This window comes from Rhinopithecus bieti, unplaced genomic scaffold, assembly GCF_001698545.2.
Source record: "Rhinopithecus bieti isolate Rb0 unplaced genomic scaffold, ASM169854v2 scaffold_36015, whole genome shotgun sequence".
NCBI lineage: Eukaryota > Metazoa > Chordata > Mammalia > Primates > Cercopithecidae > Rhinopithecus > Rhinopithecus bieti.
In genome coordinates this window covers 1-8,446 of record NW_016815013.1, presented here as the reverse complement: position 1 = coordinate 8,446, position 8,446 = coordinate 1, and the positions used below count along the sequence as shown (strand labels likewise).

The 8,446-nt window shown below is 36.5% G+C and overlaps 1 long non-coding RNA gene across 1 annotated transcript in view; it reads right to left on the bottom strand.

Moving 5' to 3' along the window:
- Positions 1-5,581, bottom strand: part of LOC108515781 (uncharacterized) — a 7,001-nt gene extending 1,420 nt beyond the window's left edge. Inside the window, exons 1-3 of the long non-coding RNA XR_001881618.1 lie at positions 5,551-5,581; positions 5,389-5,461; positions 63-93 (exon numbers count right to left, since the gene is read on the bottom strand). This is a non-coding gene — a long non-coding RNA (uncharacterized LOC108515781). The remainder of the gene's footprint in view (positions 1-62; positions 94-5,388; positions 5,462-5,550) is intronic.
- Positions 5,582-8,446: the final 2,865 nt, after the last annotated feature.

Genomic DNA, 8,446 nt, shown 5'->3' with positions numbered 1-8,446 from the left:
GGTTTCTTTTCTCTATATTCTCTGAGTTAACATATGTATTTAAAAAAACCACAAAGCCTTACCTGGATATAGGCTCTACAGAACTCATATCCACTGTTAAAGAAAAAAAAAGTAAAATATATTAAATCAACAAATATAAATACAAATACAGAATATTAAAAACATAAGAGGGCATGATGGCACATGCCTGTAATCCCACCTACTTGGGAAGATGAGGCAGGAGGATCATCTGAGGAGCCCAGGAGTCTGAAAGCAGCCTGGGAGACATCGCGAGACTTCAACTTAATTTAAAAGAAGAATGCACACTTTCGTGCATGATTCAGGTCTTGGTTTAAAAAGCATAATACTCTGATGCTTTGTTACAAAGACTCAGATGATTTGTTATAAAGTATTCCTTTGGGACCACACATTGAGACTATAGTAAAATTATTATTAAGTATACTATTGGTAGGAAATTAATACATTAAAAATGTTTATTTCCCTTCCTTTATAGTTCTCAAATGCAAGGAAAAATAGAATTTATCACAATTTGATCTCTGCAAGTGAACTACAGTGTACAATAGTTGTAATCCAAACAGAACCCTATAAGACTGACGGAAAACTGTATTATTAGCAGAATTAGTATAAGTGGACAGTGTCAACCTTAGAAAGTATAATTCCTAGACAAATGAACTAGAAGCAGTTTGAACAGAGTATACAGTAGTCTCTCTTATTTGCTCTAAGTGTAGAAAGAAACACACACAACATGATTTCCCTCTGCTTTCACACCACAATCATTAAAACAGAAGACATCTGTGACCAAATGTGTGGAGGATTTTCTCCACCGACAAATAAGCCATTAATTCTGTATCAAAAGACAGCTGGTTGTCCTCTGTTTAATTCCAACACTGTCTATCTAGAAATAGTCTCAGATCTCACAGACTGAGGACTCAGTCTCATGAGACTGCCCTCACACACCAGTTGCAAATCTGGGTCTCTTTGATTTCTGTGATTTCAGTTACTCATGGTCAACCACAGTCCAAAAATATTAAATCGGGAATTCTAGAAATATACAAGTCATAAGTCCTAAATAACATGTCATTCTAAGGAGTATGATGAAATATTAAGGCATCCTGTTCCATCTCACCCAGGTCATGAATCATTCCTTGTGTATGCTATCTGCCCATTAGTCACCAAAATGGTCTGTTCCTGAATCCCAACCACCAACATTATCATGGCTCAATGATCCACCGTCACATGAAGCAGTTGATCCACCTATTTATATGTAGTCAGATAGCCAGAAATTAATAGTAGCCTAACACCACATGACAACTCCTTCACCTGACTTCATCTCATCACATAGGCATTATAACATCTCACAGTCATCACATGAAAAAGAAGGGTGAGTACAACACAAGACACTTTGACAGACCATATTCACCTAACTTTGATTACAATATATTGTCATTGTTTTATTTTATTATGAGTTATTGTTAATCTTTCACTGTGCCTAATTTATGAATTAAACTTTATCATAAATATGCACTTATAGAAAAAAAAGCACGGATGTATAGGGTTCCATACTATCCACAGTTTCAGACATTCAATGGGTGTCTTAGAAAATACCCGCCATGGATACTGAGTAATCCATGAATATTGAGTAATCCATGGACACAGATCATCTTACCGTACTTGTGTGTGTGTGTGTGTGTGTGTGTGTGTGTGTGAGAGAGAGAGAGAGAGAGAGAGGGAGAGAGAGAGAAAGAAAATGAGAGAGAGAGAGAAAAACAATACAGATCTCCACTCTCCACAAGAAGCAGATAAAAAAGACAACACTTTTCCTCACACATGACCCTTAGGTTTTGACAATTCTGGAAAAATGCTGGCACATGTGCTCCCCAGTCTAGACAGTTTCCCAGACCCTGTGTATGTATGCTGCTTTAGTTGCGTAAACTTAGATAGGATCTTGGGAGATTTCTTCTTGGACACCAGAAATATTAACAACATTAACAGTATACTTAACAACTCTAAAATAATTATTTCAAACAGACTGCCACTGCAGAACTTGTAAGTTAAATCCAATTGACTTTTCAATTATACTCTTACTGCTTGAAATTCTCACACTTAAAAGAAATTAGCAACATCATTTTCTCTGACTCCTCTCCTACTTTTCATTAGTCACTGCTCAGTCTCCATTACGAAGTCCTGTGACTCTGTGAAATGTTGATACTCCCAGGATTTTGTCAATGGCTTTCTTCTTATTCTACATCTTCTGCATCATGGATAAGCTCATTGAGATCTGGGGCTTTGCCTAATAATTATAATGAAATTATTCCAAACCTACATCTTCAACCAGAGTTCTATCTCCAGCTAGAAATACTTGTAATCCAATTACCTACTGAAAATATCCCACAGGAGGGTTTCATTGAACTCTATATGTAAAGAAAACTGTTGGTCTGTCCCATGACTCTTTGCACTTTTCTGTTGACCTGACAATTTCCTACTCCTTCCCCATGAGCATTCCCCATGTGGAAACTTTTGAATGACCTGAGATTTTTTCTCTCCCCTAGCTTTTTAAACTCAATAATCACTAAATCATATTAACTGTACCTCTTTTCTGCATTTGCTTTATCTTTTCATTGCCACTGGAAATACAAACTTATTTATTTTATATTTATATTTCCTAGTTAGACATGGCCCCTTAACTGATGGCTTTCACAGGGAAAAAGAAACCCTACCTGTAGGGGATCAGACAAAGTGGTTAGAAAAATTATAAAGATAGTTTTAGGAAATAGACACAAACCTTCTTGGAAGGCCAGCGGCCAGTAAATGATTTGGCTGAAAGTAGCCTAATCCTCTTTACATTCAGTTGGTAGCAATAGAGGAAATATCTAGGGAATGTGGAGGAGTTATCTAAATACTTTGTTTACTCATGTGGTCCTAAGACAAAACTTTGATCATCCGAGGGTACATGACTGTTTTGTACTGGGGGTTGGTAATGTTAATTACCTTCTAGTGATGTTTACTCAAGAGGTTTGTCATTTATTCTGTACCAAATAAATGCAAACTTTGCAGGCTTATCGAGGCCAACAATGCAGACTCAGGCAGCAGAGCCCCTTAGCTGCAATGACAGGCAAAACATCTGTTTCAGTGTACATCTCTCATCCATCCCTAGTTCAGGGTCCCTGGGATGGACCCAGCAGGTGGCACCCCACAAGATGAACACTGCAAAACAATTGTGACGGACCCCCTCAAAAATGAAGGTGAAAAGGACTGCACAGTCAGTAAGTCAGTCAATGGTACCCGCTCAGGATTTCCAAGTTCGGGGGAAATAGTTCAGGCTAGGGTTTCATCATGGAACAACAGTTATCAGCGCAACAGAAACAGTATATAAAAGTGTTGAAAAAGTTGCTTAAAGCTAGTGGAGCCTCGGTATCACAGGCTCAATTAAGGGACATAATGCAAACAGCTGTATTCCACAACCCATGGTTATGAAATTCCAAATTCAGCTTACCAAACAGATTTCAGATGAAGTTTTATTGGAGTAAAATCATGCCTATTTCTTCACACTTTATCTATGACTACTTTAATGCTACAATGGCAGAGTTGAAAAGCTGTGATAGAGACCACGTCACCTAACATATTTCCTGTTTGGCTCTTTACAAGAAAAGTTTGCCAACTGCTGGTTTATACCATGACCAGAATGCTCTGACACTTAAATCTAATCTTGGGACTCCCCTGCTCAAACAATTCTAATGAATCCCTGCAGAAAACATTGCTGGCTTCCAATGCATAGAAATTATTTTTTCATTCTTAAGGCAGAAGCACAAGTGTACTTATATATTTATTATTCCATTACTCCCATCTCATCTACAAAATGAGAAATCATTATTCTAAGCTAATCACAGTAATAACATTTGCTTTTCTAGTGACTGATTTACAAATGAGTATTTGCACTCGGAGGAAGATGTAGGAGAATCACTTGAGTCCAGGAGGCAGAGGTGGTACTGAGGTAAGATCACAACATTGCACTCCAGCCTGGGTGAAAAAGTGAAACTCCATCGCCAAAACATAAATATTTAAAATGCATTCCTGTATTTTAAATATTTTCATTTTAATTTCTAACATTAGTTGAAGAAGTAAATACTCCGACTTCAATAAAAGCTCTCTGATACAAGCTGTCATTGATGTTGACTTTTAGTGGCTATGAAAGACAGCCTAATTAAATGTGCTTTAGAGTTAAAATCACAAAATATGGAGCCTTAAATCAAAGCAGAGCTAACTGTATTGAGTAGATCTAAAATATAAGAAAAGTAAAAAGAAAGGAAGTTCCAATAAAATATGTACAGGGTACAATTATTTATTGAAAATTTAAGACATGAAAACAAATTCTATACATAGTCTATAACCACACACATATGTTTTGAATTTCCGTGTTTTTTTTTTTTTTTTTTTTTTTTTTTTTTTTTTTTTTTTTTTTTTTTGGTTTGTTTGTTGCTTTTTGACATGGAGTCTCACTCTGTTAGCAAGGCTGGAGTGGCACCATCTCCACTCACTGCAAATTCTGCTTCCTAGGTTCAAGTGATTCTCCTGCCTCAGCCTCCAGAGTAGCTGAGATTACAGGCACCCACCAGTACAACTGGCTATTTTTTGTTATTTTTGGTAGAGATGGGGTTTCACTATGTTGACCAGGTTGGTCTGGGACTCCTGACCTTCAGTTATCTGCCCGCCGTGGTCTCCCAAAATCCTAGGATTACAGGCGTGTGCTACTGTGCACAGCCTGGTGTAAAATGGTTTAAACATGCGTGAGAATGACAACAAAAACTAATTTAGACTGTTTTCTACCTCTAGGCATTTTACAAGAGCATAAAGACACCAAGGCCAAATGCTTTAGAGTCATTCTTCTAAAACACTGTCTCTAGCAAAGAGTCAAGTCATGATTTTTTAAAATTATAAGTCACACACACACAGTCACCTAATCAGAAAAAAGAAACTGATTTTCTTTAGATTTTCAGAGTGACAATCACAACTGTCATGTCAGCAAGTGAAACTTTCCCGAAGTAAAGATCAGAATTCCAATCAGCGTTTGAACCATTGCAAACATTTTAGTCTCAAAATTCACCTGCCTGAAAACCAAGCATGTACAGAAATTGCAAATTGGAAACGTTATACTATCAGGACATTAAAGTAGAACCACATAAGGTAAAGCACAATTATTTTTAAAATCTTTAAATCTTATACTTGTAAATGGTATTTTCTCAAACATAAATACTAACATGGGCATTATTTGTACCAATTTTTCCCAACAAATTTGAAAAGAAAACAACATTGGGAATAAAAAGGGCTCTCAATATTTCAAATATTTTAATATTCTTCTTTCCAGAGTAAAATTAAAATTACAAAATTTACCTGCTTTGAATGTTTCTCTGTCCTTCAATTCTAAGGCTTTATTTGGATTAGAAGCTTTCATTCCACCGGTTGGCTAAATGGGTTAGAAAATAAAATAATATATAATGTATACTTCATAAAATATGTAGTTAATATTCAAGATAAAAATAGAAAAGTTGTTACCTGCAGAAGACCATCTTTATCAGAAGACTCTGAAAGAAAAGGGACATATATAATTGATAATATGCAAGCCTGACAAAGCCTACCAAACATTCACACAGTGTGAATATGAAGATGAATCCTCATGCTTGGATGGAAAAGGGAATACACTAGGTTGTGGGGTCTTTTGGGGTATTGTCTTTGTTAACATGCCAATGTGACAGAAATAGCCCTGAGAAAATTTAACAAATAAATTTCATCAAACATGCTGTGAAGATTTCCACAGTGAAAAGATATTTAAAGTGACAATAACTAAAGCAGAAAAATCCTAATACCAGTAGGAGCAAGCTGCCATATAAGGAAAGAAGTTGCATTCAGTAAGATGACAAAGTCATGACACCCCGCCCCCACACACAAAACAATGTCCAAGCTAACGGCAAAATGCAGTGGCATATGGTTAAGGAAACACATGAGAATCACTTATGTCAAAATACTACAAGTAGCTATTATGTTCTTCAATTTGTCCTGCAATTTAGGAATTACAAATTTGCGATGAGGGTTCAAAGGTACAATTCACTTATCATTGCATGTTCTAAATTTATCAGCATAAATATTCACTTATAGAATAAAAGTTAATAAATAAATTCATTTTGTACCACTGTGAAATACGATTATTTTTATATTTATGGGGTTCTCTAGTTTAGTCCTCTTAAAATTTCTGATCCACTTATACAAAAAGGTCAACGCGTACCCATAACAAACTGAATACAGGCCTGGTGCAGTGGCTCATGCCTATAATTCCAGCACTTTGGAAGACTGAGGAGGGTGGATGTCTCAAGGCCAGGAGTTGCAAACCAGTCTGGCCAAAATAGCGAAATCCTGTCTCCACAAAAAATACAAAAATCAACCAGGTATGGTGGCACATGCCAGGAACCCAAGCTACTCGGGAGCCTGAGCTACAAGCAGCACTTGAACCTAGGAGGTGGAGGTTGCAGTGAGCCAAGATCATGCCACTACACTCCAGCCCGGATGACAGAGTGAGACTCTGTCTCAAAAAAAGAAAAAAAAAACCTAATATGAAAGTATCAAAAACTAGAATTCAATTTCCAGAGCCTTTGTATATATCATTAACCTGCGTAATTCAAGTTTGGAATAATGGTTATTGAAAGTAACAGTTTTAGTGTTCAAGGAATGAATTCGACAATTGCTTTGTTGCTAAAACTTATTATGTTTGTTTTACTGTAAGTTGTTAAACTAGCGTTATGAAAAAGCTCTTATAAAAAACTTAGCTTCAAGAAAAAACAGACATTTCTTTGACACAGAAATATATCTCCTTTCATCAAATAATAATAAAACATGCTTAATCTCTAATTTTCTCTACTTTTAATTTTCAGTATGACATCCTTTAATATGTTTAGAGATATCAAGTACATATGCTGTTTCCCTTGAGAGATGATTGATCAATAATTAAGACAATTCAGGGATACAAACTCTCTAAAACACACAAAATTTATGTCTAAACATTTTAAGGCTAAATATGCATGACCATATTGCATGTATGCATTTTAGAAAAAAAGTGCTTAAAATTATAGTCAATACTCTTTAAATAAAAACCTGCTTTAATTACAATGAGGTCATTCTCGATTCAGTAATATCTTTAAAATTTATTTCTGAAACACTGAAGAAATCTTAGAAATTCATATATGAGAATTGATACAATTAATTCATCTGCTTGTTTTAGGTAAAAATATGGTAAGTGTACATCCTGAATAAGTGCAAAGAAAGCAGAATGCCACGAGATAGAAACGAATATGTAACCAAAATATTTCCCTTTATAAAGAAAATACCAGGCTTTAACCTGGTTGCTAAGACAAGACAAAAAAGCAAAACAGGCAGAGATGAAACATTCAGAGCTTTCTCATCATCAAGGAACCGTCTATCACTTGGCATTTAGGAATCCTAGGTGTGGTTGAAAACTTTGGCTCTAAATTGTGATCCGATTATCCCTGAAGTTCAAAATCCACGCGGAGAAACCAAGTAGGGAAATACAACCTTATCTATGATTTTAATTACTATTTATAAAGGAGTGCACTGGAGATTTTAAAGTCAAGACAGGTCACATGGCATAGCTCTAAAGATTAGTGAGCCACATTTGTAATGGCTATCGAAATGTGTGGGAGTACATACTTGTATTTTAAGTACTTCATTTTTAATTTCGAATGTAGCATAAAGCAGGACATAAACTTCATCAAAGGCTTGTTAACATCTGTAATTATATTTATGTTGCTTTTGAGTCATCATGAAGAGAGTCTAATTAAACGTGCTGCGAAGTAAATATGCAATATGCACACTATGAAATCTTTTTTGTTGTTGATTTTTCGACGGAGTTCCGCCCAGTCGCCCAGGCTGGAGTGCAGTGGCACAATCTCGGCTCACTGCAAGCTCCGCTTCCCGGGTTATCCCATACTCCTGCCTCAGCCTCCGGAGTAGCTGGGACTACAGGTGCCCGCCACCACTCCCGCGTTATTTTTTGTATGTTTTCGTAGAGATGGGGTTTCACCATGTTAGCCAGTATAGTCTTGAGCTGCCGACCTCGTAATCCACCAGCCTCGGCCTCCCACAGTCCTGGGATTACAGGCGTGAGACACTGCGCCTGGCCTGAAATCTTAAAATGAATGAAAGACGAGCTAATCGCCGAACAAAACCAAGTTGCTGTGGAATGACAAGAACACGGTACAACCATTTATATATGATGTTTGCAAAAAGTGTTAATACCAACACGTATATGCTGAGTGATGAGGAGAGAAGTGATCTTGAATCAGAGGAGCAAATCATGACACTGAGAAAATAAATACAAAAGCTGGACGGAGAATGCTACGCCGTGTCCTCAGTGCAACACATTAAAATGATGTACATCATT